Source organism: Myotis lucifugus, unplaced genomic scaffold (assembly GCF_000147115.1).
Source record: "Myotis lucifugus unplaced genomic scaffold, Myoluc2.0 scaffold_48, whole genome shotgun sequence".
Lineage (NCBI taxonomy): Eukaryota > Metazoa > Chordata > Mammalia > Chiroptera > Vespertilionidae > Myotis > Myotis lucifugus.
In genome coordinates, this window is record NW_005871096.1 from 6,231,251 (window position 1) to 6,243,767 (window position 12,517).

The 12,517-nt window shown below is 43.7% G+C and overlaps 1 protein-coding gene across 1 annotated transcript in view; it reads right to left on the bottom strand.

The window, feature by feature from the left end:
* The window catches only part of TBC1D1 (TBC1 domain family member 1), a 207,145-nt gene that overhangs the window by 131,340 nt on the left and 63,288 nt on the right, over positions 1–12,517 (bottom strand).

A 12,517-nucleotide genomic window follows, 5' to 3' on the forward strand; every position in this document is an offset into this window, starting at 1 on the left:
CATTGCCCCTGGTAACATAGTTACATATTGCATGCTTTAAAAATTATTGCGGCCCACTGGTTGAAAATCACTGGTATAAACTAACATCAGAAGTTCCATCCCAAGACTTCTGCTGTACTCTATTCACTGAAAGTAAGGAAATTAAGTCTAGTCCGCATTCCAGGCATGAGTACCAAGAGGAGCATCATGGGACGGAGGGAGGGGGGCTGGTGGGGGTGAGCAGGGAATGTCATCTCTTTTTTTTCTCCTTCCCAGTAGGGTGCATGGGAATAAGATAAAGGATAAAGGCATGGGGGGAGTCAAAAGTGCTATCATTCTAACAGAGGTATCTGGATAATTGAAAATAGCCTTAGAAGCATCCTAGGGAAGTGGTTTTCTTTTATTCTTTTAAGCAGAGAGGTTCCCTAAAGAAATTAAAAGGTAGAAAAGGAGAGTGCATTTGTCATCATTTAGCCACATCTTTCCCTGTTACCACATCAATTCCCCAGCAAGTGGAAGAGATGGAGGCTGAGCGCTCCATTAAAGTCAAAGACCAGCAGCCTCGATATCACCTGACAATGTGTTAGAAATGCAGGTCCTGCCCTAATCCACATCTACTGAGTCAGAGCCTTCATTTCACCATGAGTCCAGGTAGCACATTAAAGTTTGAGAATGCACTTGTATGTGAGATTTATTGACACTGGTCTAATAATAATAATCATAAATTACTGGCAAACAACCCCCCAAGAAGGCAGCTAAAATTGTCCTGTGACCTTGGAATGGTGTGAACTAGCTGAGCTAGAGAGAAATCTTGAGAGTTCCTAGGCAACAACATAGTTTTGATGGGAGTGCTTGGGCAGCTGAGGACCTGGTAGAGCAAGCTGGACCGATGACAAACACCGTCATGTGCCATCACTCCACCACTCCATCCCCCAGCTTTGCAGGAATGCTCAGAACTTAGAAGCAACTCTGGGGAGAGAATAAGAGGAGCCCGAAGTTGACTAAGGAAACCGGAATTACCTCTAACTGATTCAGATCCATTTTCTGCTACTTGGGTAGGAGGTGGGGACGCCAAAACACACACACACACACACACACACACACACACACAAAACCAAACAAACATTTTTTTCATTAAATTTAGGAGAATAAAAATTACACTTCTTACCAAAAAAATTTGAATTCAGACCAAATCCTGAATGCAATACAGTACAACGGGATAGTGTGTAGGTGAAATAGGGAAGCTTTTAAACAAAAGCTTCATTTGTTTAAGCCTGCCACATCTCCACATACAGTGGAGGCTCTTGCAGAGCTTGGTCTGAACTTGCCTAAAGCTTACATATCTTTTAGACACACAGAGGTCTCCCTCTGCTCCAGGTCTCCCTGGTCCAGGACTGGGCAAAATCACTCATTTCATGGGAACCTAAGTGCCTTTCCACAGGGTAGATTTGTAAGGTGTGGAGCTCTAACACCAAATATTTTAAGAAAAACACATGAAAGGTCTTATTTTAATTCACTACCAACATGTGGCTTACCAGTCCCACCACACAAAGAGATTCTGTTATAATCTGAAATTTCATTACAGGGAAACTGTTGACATCAGACAATCTAACTGATCCCACACCCAAATTGATAAATTTTTCTTAAAACATCACACTCCCTCCCATCTGAAAAATGTATCCTTTTCCCAAGAAACTGGATATTCCCCCAGGAAAGAACTGTATGTAGACCAGGGATCAGTAACTTTTAACAGCTTCCTGTGGTTCTCATTCAGCCAGAATTGAGAATCGCTGCAGACAGGACAGTCAATGCTCAAAGATGCTGATGGTTCTGAGACCTGATTGTCTATCAGAGTTATCTGTGATTCGGGGGGGGGGGGGGGGATTTTGGTGGGGAAAGAAAGCTGATAATGTGGCTGCTCTAGGGCAGGGTCTAATTCTCAGAGACCTCAGAGGGTAGGCAGGTCATATAAATGTGTGAAGAAGGCCATGTGTGAGACAATACGGAATGAATGAACTATGGCATCTTGGAGAAGGTGTGCTCAATTATTAAAACTCCACCCGCCAAGCAAAATGTGTCAGCCGAATGAATTCAGCCTGAGAGATTAATATTGGTGGTGACCTCTAGGTCTATTTAAGCTTGGAGAAGTGTGTGTGTGTATGTGTGTGTGTGTGTGTGTGTGTGTGTATTTTTTCTCCTAAAGTGATTCTGATTGTCAAGTAGAATTGACAACCACTTCCATAGTTCTAGATCACTTATTTAAAAATAAATTTTTAAAAAAAGATATGGTTGCTCTGTGGAGAGGAATAGACTATCCAGATAGGACTGTGGAGATCTAAACAAATAGGATCTACAGAAAATACAATACTTTAAAAGGATTATTTAATCTTTCACCATCTCAGTTTTCCTGAGACATTAAGGAAGGAGTTGAAAAAATGGGGAAGGGCAGGAACTGGAAGAATTACTCCCCCACAAAACTCCCCCACAAACAAACCCTTACACTCCTGCCCCACTCTTCTGCCATTTTCCTCCTTTGAGGAGGAGCAAGAGGCAAGGACAGCGCAACCTTCTGAGAGTTGGGAGGTTCACAGAGAGGCTGCTGTCCAACTCAGATGTGGGGAGGCAGGAAGATGCAAAAGCATGACCTCACCCTACCAGCCTGTTCCCCCCAGTTCCCTACAGGACCTGGTTAAAAACCATTGCAATACCAACAAGGAAACTCAACTTCAAATGAATCAGAACCACTTGACACTTGGCAACTACAATCGACAATATGTGTGTGTGTTTCCACACCACCAAATACTTCTCTGACACCAGCCTGGGAGCCCTACAGTTCAACTCCGTTCTGACTCTGTCTACCTGGAGATACCGTCAGGTCCCACAGATTACAGGCTTGATCCTACCACACTGTCCCCTCTTCCCCACTTCAGATGCCAGTCATAAATCCAGGCTGTCACCTGTGCTTCTGACCAACTGGCTATAAGTCACAGGCTCTCACAACCCCTTTCTTGGGTTCAATTAATTTATAGCACAGCTAAGAGAACTCAGAGAAACCTTTCACTTACGAGTTTAATGGTTTATTACAAAAGGCTGTAACTCAGAAACAGCCAGATGGAAGAGATGAAGAAGGCAAGGTATGGAGAAAGCGCACAGACCTTCCGTGCCCTCCGGGAGCGGCACTCTTCCTGCTTCCGCATGTGCTCACCAACCTGGAAGCCCCCTGAACCCCATCATGGGGGTTTTATGGCGGTTCCATTATATAAGCATAATTGGTTAGATCACTAGCACTTGGTGAGTGAAGTCAATCTCCAGCCCCTCTCCCCTCCCCGGAGGTTAGGGAGTGAGACTGAAAACTTCAACCCTTTAATCCTGTGGTTGGTTCCCCTGGCAACCAACCTCCAACCTTTGCTGACTTAGTCGCCTCATTAACATAACAAAAGACACCTTTCTCATTCTCTTCCCAGGAAATTCCAAGGGTTTGATGAGCTCTGTGCCAGGAAGGGGGACAAAGACCAAATATAAAGGGTGTGTCCCCCCCCCAAAAAATGTATACACACATTAACAGCTGATAGCTCAATTTTGAATATGAAATGTATTTTAATAAACGCTGCCTTTATAATTATTCAAAGTGTGTGTATACATTTGGGGGGGGGGGACACCCTATATCAGTGATGGCGAACCTATGACACGTGTGTCAGAGGTGACACGCGAACTCATTCTTTTGGTTGATTTTTCTTTGTTAAATGGCATTTAAATATGTAAAATAAATATCAAAAAGATAAGTCTTTGTTTTACTATGGTTGCAAATATCAAAAAATGTTTATATGTGAAACGGCACCAGAGTTAAGTTAGGGTTTTTCAAAATGCTGACACGCCGAGCTCAAAACGTTCGCCATCACTGCCCTATATGTTTCTTATTAGAAATCACAATATCACAGCAGCTGATCAGCAGTTTATTCAGTTCCAGACTATTCATCAGCACCTGTTGTATAAAGCAACACGTGTCCTTACAAGAAACAGCAAAAGTGATCACACCTGAACCCCTCAAGGGGCAGAGAGGGGAGCAGCAAGATCAGGCAGGGAAGAGAGGCCAGAGGAACAAAAGGTAGCTGCCTGGCTGGAAGACTTCAGGACTTCTTTCTACAGATGGTGATGAGGGAGGGGCTTTACATGAAGGAGGACCCCAGCTGCACCCACGGATAGAGGACTGGCCTTCACCTCCTGCAATCAAGCCCTACTAGGACAGATAGGGCAGAAACCAGAGCTCACATTGTAGAGAGAGAATATTAGTAAATTGTAGTTTGACAGCGTGCAATCATACCTCACCAGTGTAAAAGTCTGTTTCAAGAAAAATATTTGCTGAGGATACTATCAAGTCCAGAAAAGTCATTATATATATATACTGAGTGGCCAGATTATTATGACTGGCCAGATTATTATGACCACCCCATCAGTACTTCATTGACACGTCCAAAAATACTGAATATTGAAAACTTCCTAAGCCAATACTCTCAAGGTTTTATTATTATTATTATTATTTGCATAACTAATTCACTTCATTGTACTGATGGGGTGGTCATAATAATCTGGCCGCTCATAATAATCTGGCTAGTCATAATAACTGGGAGTTTGACCGCTCACTATTATTATATAAGTCATTATATATGAATGAATTGAAAACAAATGTCCATGAAACAATGTGTACTTGACTGTTCACGATAGCATTATTCAAAATGGCTAAAAAGTGAAAACCACCTAAATGTCCATCATCAATTAAAGAATGAATAAACAAAATGTAGTATACCCACACAATGGAATGTTATCCTATATGATAAAAGGCTAATATGCAAATTGTCCCCTCGGTAGTTTGCTCACTATGATGTGCACTGACCACCAGGGGGCGGTGCGGAACAAAGGAAGGCTCCGGCTGGCAGCCGGCAGCCAGGGAAGGAAGGCCCCAATAGGCCCTGATCACCGGCCAGACCTAGGGACTCTACCTGTGCACGAATTTCGTGTACTGGGCCTCTAGTTTGGTCATAAAAAGGAATAAAGTACTGATACATGCTAAGACATAAATGGACGTTAAGAACATTACAATGAGTGAAAGGAACCAGGCTCAAGAGACTATATATTGTACTAGAGGCCCAGTGCACAAAATTCATGCATGGGTGAGGTCCCTAGGCCTGGTCAGCGATCAAAGCGCGAGCATCTGGCGTGGAAGGGCAGGTCCCAGCTGACCTCTGGACCCTAGGCACACCTGGGCCTTCGTGCACCCCCTCCGCCTGAGTCATGGCACCCAAGTGCCCACAAGGAGATGTGGTGAGCACAGCTGGACACCACAGGCCGGGGTGCAGCATGGACCTCTGGGCCACCCAGCAGCACTGCATGGAAGCCGAGCGGGCAGCACACTCTCTCCCAGCTGGCCTTGCAGACTGGCTCCTGCACGAACCCATGGGGAGCCTTGCAGAACCCATGGGGAACCTGACTGGTCCCTGCAGTCCCAGCAGCTGTGACCTGGCTCACCTGGAAGAGGCCACGTGGGTTCAGGACGGGCTTCCTGCGGGCGCCCACCCGGCACCTGAGCGCCGGTGTGTGAGCCCTGGCGTCCTGGGGGAGGGTAGCAAGCTTGGCAGACACCCACATTCTCACCGCAACTCCATCCCTGTCACCCCCGCCCCCAGGTAGCCGGCAAGAGGTCGCAGTGCATCGCCGATGCCCCACCATGTTCCGCGCTGCCCCCTGGTGGTCAGCACACATCATAATGAGCAGTCAAACTCCCAGTTGAACAACCGACTAAGGGGACAATTTGCACATTAGGCTTTTATTATATAGGATGGTTCCATTTATAAGAAATATTCAAAATAAGCAATCCATAGAGATAGGCAGTAGATGCATAGTTTCCAGAGACTGGTGGGGAGGGAAAAATGAGGAGTGACTGCTAATGAGTTTCTTTTTGGGGTGATGAAATTATTTTGGAATTAGTGGTGATGTGAATATACTAAATATCCAAATTCCATGGTATGTGAATTATATCTTAATTTTTAAAATCCCTCTATGTGATGATAGTTGGATGACTTTAGGTGAATTAATTTCCTGAGGCTTTATAATAATAGAACCCACACTTCAAAGGGCTGGTTTCAGGGTGAAATAAGATGCATATAAAGCACTCAGTTTGAGTCCTTGCATATAGTAAGTGCTCAGCAAATGATAGCTGTAATAGTAACAGTAGTCATAGCAGTGATTGCTGTTGGTTAATAATGGGTATGTGTGGTGGTTAATTTTACTGTCAATTGGTCTGGACTAAGGCACACTCAGATAGCTGGTAACCATTACTTCAGGGTGTATCTGTGAGGGTGCCTCTGGATAGAGATTAGCGTTTGAGTCAGTAAAGACTGCCCATCAGTGTTGGGTGGACATCCCCCAGTCTTTGGCCTGAATAGAACAGAAAGGCAGAAGGACAAATGTGCTCTGTGCTTGAGCCGAGACATTCATCTTCTCCTGCCCTTGAACATCAACACTCCAGGTTCTCCAGCCTTCGGACTCAGACCAGGACTTCCACCATCGGATCCCCAGTTCTCAGGCCTTGGACTTGTGCTGAGTTACACCATCAGCTTTCCTAAGTCTCCATCCTTCAGATGGCAAACCCTGGGACTTCTCGGCCTCTATAACCACATGAACCAATTCCTATAATAAGTGTCCAGAGAGAGAGAGAGAGAGAGAGAGAGAGAGAATTGTTTCTGTTTCTCTGGAGAACCTTGACTAATACAGTATGTTATTAATGTAGAAATAATAATACAGAAGTGATGGGCTAGAGGTCTCAAGATCTTGGTTGGCTTTATACACAGGACAAACAGTTGAGATCAAACAGGAGATTGTGTGTTAGCCAAAACTAATTCTGGGCTGGGTGGGCCCCGGATGTCTCTCAATATTTCCTCTCCCTTTTTATGAGTTGCTATGTCTAGCAACATGACTGTGCTCCATTTGTTACTTTATAAGCCACACAGTGAATCCTCCAAGTTTCTCTGGCAAATTCCTATCATTCTAGCTGGGCAGACTTGGAGTGCACAAGCATTACTAGCCCTGCTCACCTCCCCACAGCTCAGAAATTCCTCCCTCAGCAACAGATTCTGTTCACTCACACTCCCCTACCACTCTTGCCCACAATCCCTTCTCTCAAGCACGCACGTGCACTCACATTTTAAATCATGCTAACTTAAAAAGCAGCCTCTGAGTAACAGGACCAAGTACTCCAAAGACTGGCTTCTGTGCCAAGGTACTCAATAAATTGGTGAATGAGTGAAAAAAAGTGAAGGGGGAAGTGGAGGGGGGTAAAAGGACAAATTTGAAGGCTTATTTGGAGGTAGACAAGTTCAGGTGACAGCTAAAGAACATTGCACTTTGATAGAACTATGTCAACGTTTAAATTAAGGTCTCTAATTTTATGTTTCGTTTGGAAAGGGAACCTACATTTGCCACCCTGAAGTTGCCTTTTTGGGATAGTGATTTTTAAGCTGTTGATTAAGAAACAAAAGACTCAGAAAGAATCTTTGACCCACCCCACCTGCCTGCCTAAGAGATTCAGACAGAGAAACCTGCTTCAGGAAGGAGATCTTAGGATGTTCTCCTTAGCCTAGAATTAAGTGTGGTGAACAAGAGGGCTGCAGGCTGTGCCCGTTAGCGAGACACCTCTGTGTCCCTCTCTCTTCCTCAACTACCTATACATCATCCATTCTCAATCCTAAAATCTAATACCCCATCCCCCCTTTTCTCCTTCGCCCAAAATGTCGTATATACCCAACGCTGCCACACTGCTTTTGGGATTTTCACGCCTATGTGAATTCCCCACGCACATATATTAAAACTGATTCTCTCCTGTTCATCTTTCTGTTAACAGGATTATTAACCCAGCCTTGAAGAACTTAGAAAGAGGGAGGAAAAGTATTATTTTTTTTTTAGGCCCCACAATTGTGTGTCCAGTCGTAGTTTCTTGCAAGCCAGAATACTAGCAAGCAGATTTAATAAAAACATTTTCAGTGGTTCCAGCCACCTTCACTTCACTGTATTTATCCAGAAGCCTTGCAAAATTAAACGCTGGCTGCAGCCCCACTAGAATACTGAGACTGCAGTGTAAGAAGGAGAGCCATTGAACGTGTAGCTCCAGAGGGAACCAGACAGTAAGCAACCCCCTAAAGAAAAAAGTTCACAGCCGTTTCAGATGCTTTTTTTTTGTCTCTGCACTCGGCAGTCTTGTTAAAACAGGATTTTACTTTTTGACGCAAATTTATCGCTTCATGAAAATGCTTGTGACATTTCTAAACCAGCTAAATTAATATACTAAACATCTCTTTCCCTCTCACTATTTTTGCTTAATATATATAGTTATCATGTTCACTTTTCAGTTGGCAAGACATTCCAAAAATAGAAACAGTGTTTTTCTATTTTTAGCTCAGCCTATAAAGTTTAAGCAAATAATCTTCTCTCCAAAGTACTGAACACACATGTTTCAAATTCATGGAAAAACCCAGCGGCAATGAGCTCATAAAAGAAAAACACTGAAAATTTAGTCAAAGATTCTGACATCCTCACCCTGTGTTATAACTAAATATAGATGCTCGACTTCAAACTCAGACATTTTCATTATAATTTATAATGGAAACATTAAAAACACCACTTACATAGCACTAATTTCACTAAAAAATAACTTTTTCTCTAAACTGAAAGTTCAGGTTTCTCCTTAAAAATTAGATGGAAAAAATATCAATTCCTATCTCCTGATCAAACATATTGGTGAATAAAAACCAGCCCAGCCGGTGTGGCTCAACCTATGAACAAGGAGGTCACTGCTTGATTCCTGGTCAGGGCACATGCCCACATTGTGGGCTCAATCCCCAATGGGGGACATGGAGGAGGCAGCCAATCAATGATTCTCTCTCATCATTGATGTTTCTATCTCTCTCTCCCTCTCCCTTCCTCTCTGAAATCAATAAAAATATTTTTTAAAACATGTTTTAAAAATCAGATCTAACTTCCCTTTCTTCCTATAATAAATCATCATTTTCTTTTCTTTAAAAAAGTTTACTTTTGATTAGAATTATTTCCCACTTCTAAAACAATTTCTATTTGCTCATCTTCATTTAGTTCTTTAAAATGATCAAGTTTCACCCTAACTGGTTTGGCTCATTGGATAGAGCATCGGCCTGCGGACTCAAGGGTCCCAGGTCGATTCCGGTCAAGGGAATGTACCTTGGTTGCGGGCACATCCCCAGTAGGGAGTGTGCAGGAGGCAGCTGATCGATGTTTCTCTCTCATCAATGTTTCTAACTCTCTACCCCTCTCCCTTCCTCTCTGTAAAAAATCAATAAAATATATTTTTTTTAAAAAGTTTTAAGATGATCAAGTTTCAATCCAACAATCTCACTCCATATTTACCCAAAGAAATTGAAAACTTATGTCCACACAAAGTCCCGCACATGGATGTCTTTAGCAGCTTTATTATAATTACCAAAACTTGGAAGCATCCAAGATGCCATTTCATAGGTGAATGGCCCCAGAGAGATAATCTGTCCCTTCCCCCATGTGAAGACACGCGAGAAGATGACCATCTATGAATGAGGCAGCGGGCTTTCACCAGGCACCGAATCGGTCAGCACCTTGATCTTGGACTTCCCAGCCTCCACAGCTGTGAGCAATAAATGTCTGTTGTTTATAAGCCACTTGGTCTATGGTGTTTTTGTTATAGCGACCCAAATGGACCCAAACAAGTAATAATAATCGTAACAGAATATAATGTGTATTGAGTGCTTAGTACCTTCAAGATACTGCTAAAACCAGCAAACCTGGACAGCGCTCAGTGTGGGCCAGGCATTGTTCTAAAGCTTCTACAATGTGTGAGGCAGGGACCAGGATTACCTTATTTCTGATGGGAAACTGGAGGGTCAGAACCAGGATTTGAGCCTAAGCGCTCTGTCAACTTAACCTACTTCACTACATGGCCCCTAGTTATTATCTCAAAACTCCACTGCAAAGTATTATTTATTCTGTTTTACAGACAAAGAAGCTGAGGTTCAGAAAGGTAAAATACCATAACTCAGCCAAGGTTGCACCTGGGTAAGCTGAGGCGCTCTCTGCAATGTCAGGAAAACAAATGGTCCAAACTGCTATCAACACAGGACTTTGTGCTCTGAGATTTCAGGGATCTAGTCTGGTCAAGAGAGGTTCTCGAGACAACCACCAGCTCCCCGGCAACTGCAGGCTTTTTCAGGGAAGAAGTTCTGCCTCATTCGTTGGGCCAGGGGCTAAGTCAATGCCAGATAGACTCCATGTCATCTGAAATGGCAGCAGATTCTAACGAACAGTCAAATGAGTGAGTGAGGAAGGAAAGGGAAAAGTTGCAAGTTCTCTTTGGGTCTAAGGCAGCAGGGCCTCCTCAGGGCTAAGGAGGCCTACAACAGACTCCCCACTGAGGCCCCACCAGGGGCTGGCAAACCCAACCTGAACCTGGGACCAAGCAGGGCTGGGCTGCAGGGTGCGGGAGAGATGGACACAGTGGTCCTCCTGGTGAAACACTGGCCTGGCTGATGGACTGATGGACCCTGACCTCCCAGTGCCCAGGAAATTTGGTTGAATGGGAGCCTGATTCCTTGGTTAGATGAATCCGTGCGTCTAGGACAGGGGTCCTCAAACTTTTTAAACAGGGGGCCAGTTCAACCTGAACCTGGGACCAAGCAGGGCCGGACTATAGTTTAAAAAAAAGATGGACACAGTGGTCCTCCCGGTGAAACACTGGCCTGGCTGGTGGACTGAAGGACCCTGACCTCCCAGTGCCCAGGAAATTTGGTTGAATGGGAGCCTGATTCCTGGGTTAGATGAGTCAGTGCGTCGGACAATGTTTCCTCACAAGAAGCAGATCACACTGATGTTGTGGTACAAGGGCCACACACAGGCTGGCCAAGTCCAAGAAAGGGACACACATCTCTCTGGGCCAAGAAATGTTGCTTTGCACTTCATATCATAGTTGACATGTAGCTTTTATAGTTGGCCATTTCAAGTATCCAACTCTGGTCTACTGTGAGCACAGCCGTGACCTTGAGCCACTGAAGTATCCGTTAACTCATTCAGTCACTTAATAACTGTCTATGGCGCATGACTGCACACCAGTCTCTGGGGATGCTACAGTAAACACGCCACCTGCCCCAGAAGAACATCGTAGGGTCCAGTGGGCACCTACAGCAAGTAAACAGGAAACTATGTGACTGGGTGAGAAGTGCTTTGAGAAGGAAAAGAGAAGATGCTATGAAAGGATGCAGAGAAGGCCTTTAGCCCGACACGGGGGGCCTATTAGACACCCGGAGGAAGTGAGGCTTAAGGAAGCACACAAAGGCCAAGTAGAATTGCCCCACGAGAGGTTAAAAGAGGAGCCAGATTATTCCTCATCTACAAAGAAGGAGAATCTGACACTGAGCTTTTCACTACATACAGCATTCTTGTTTCTTAAATGTTTTTAAATAATAAGATATTTCACCCTGGCTGAATGGTTGAGTTGCTTGGAGCATCATCCCATATACCAAAAGGTTGGGGGTTCAATTTCCAGTCAGGGCACATACCTAGACTGTAGGTTTGATCCCTGGTCGGGGCGCCTATGGGAGGCAACCAATTGATGTTTCTGTTTCACATCATTGTTTCTCTCTCTCTCTCTCTCTCTCTCTCTCTCTCTCTCTCTCTCATCAATAAACAAATCCTTTGGTGATGCTAAAGATGCTAAAGAATAAGAAAGATGCTAAAGAATAAGAATAAGAATGAATAAGAATAAGAATAAGAAGAAGAAGAAGAAGAATATTTGAAAAAAATAAATAGAATAGGACAGATACCTAGGTAGCTAGCACCCAGTTTTAACAGTTTTAAATATTTGCACATATGTACTTTTTTTAAAGTAAATTGTTACTTAGAGCGTTCTCCTTCTATCCCCAGAGGTAACTACCACTGTGCTAGTTTTTGTATACGAACCTTAGAAATTACCTTATAAACTGAAGGTAGGACCCTCCACCAGCAAAAAGATTAAAACTGGCTGAAGGCTCAGATAATGGTTAGCATTTTTTAGCAATAGAGTATTTTTTAATTAAGGTACCAACAATGGTTCAATATCTTTTAGACATAATGCTATTGCACACTTAGTAGACTACATTATATTGTAAAAATTACTTTTATATGGACTGGGAAGCCGAAAAATTCATGTAATTCACTTTATTTTGATATTCACTTTGTTGCGGGTAGTCTGGAACCAAACCCGCAATCCCTCTGAGGTATGCCCATACTTGGGACATCATGGTGAACAAAACAGACGCAGTCCCTGCCCTCAGGGGGCTCACAATCTGGTGGAGGAAACAGTCAAGTAAGAAAACTAGTGAAATACACAACCACAAAGGAAAGTAAGTGCTCTGAAGGAAGAGAACAAGGTAATGTGAGAAAGAAAGGCTGTAGGCACGGGACCTATGTTATAATGACAGTCAACAGGCCTCTATGAATACTAAAACTGAGACCC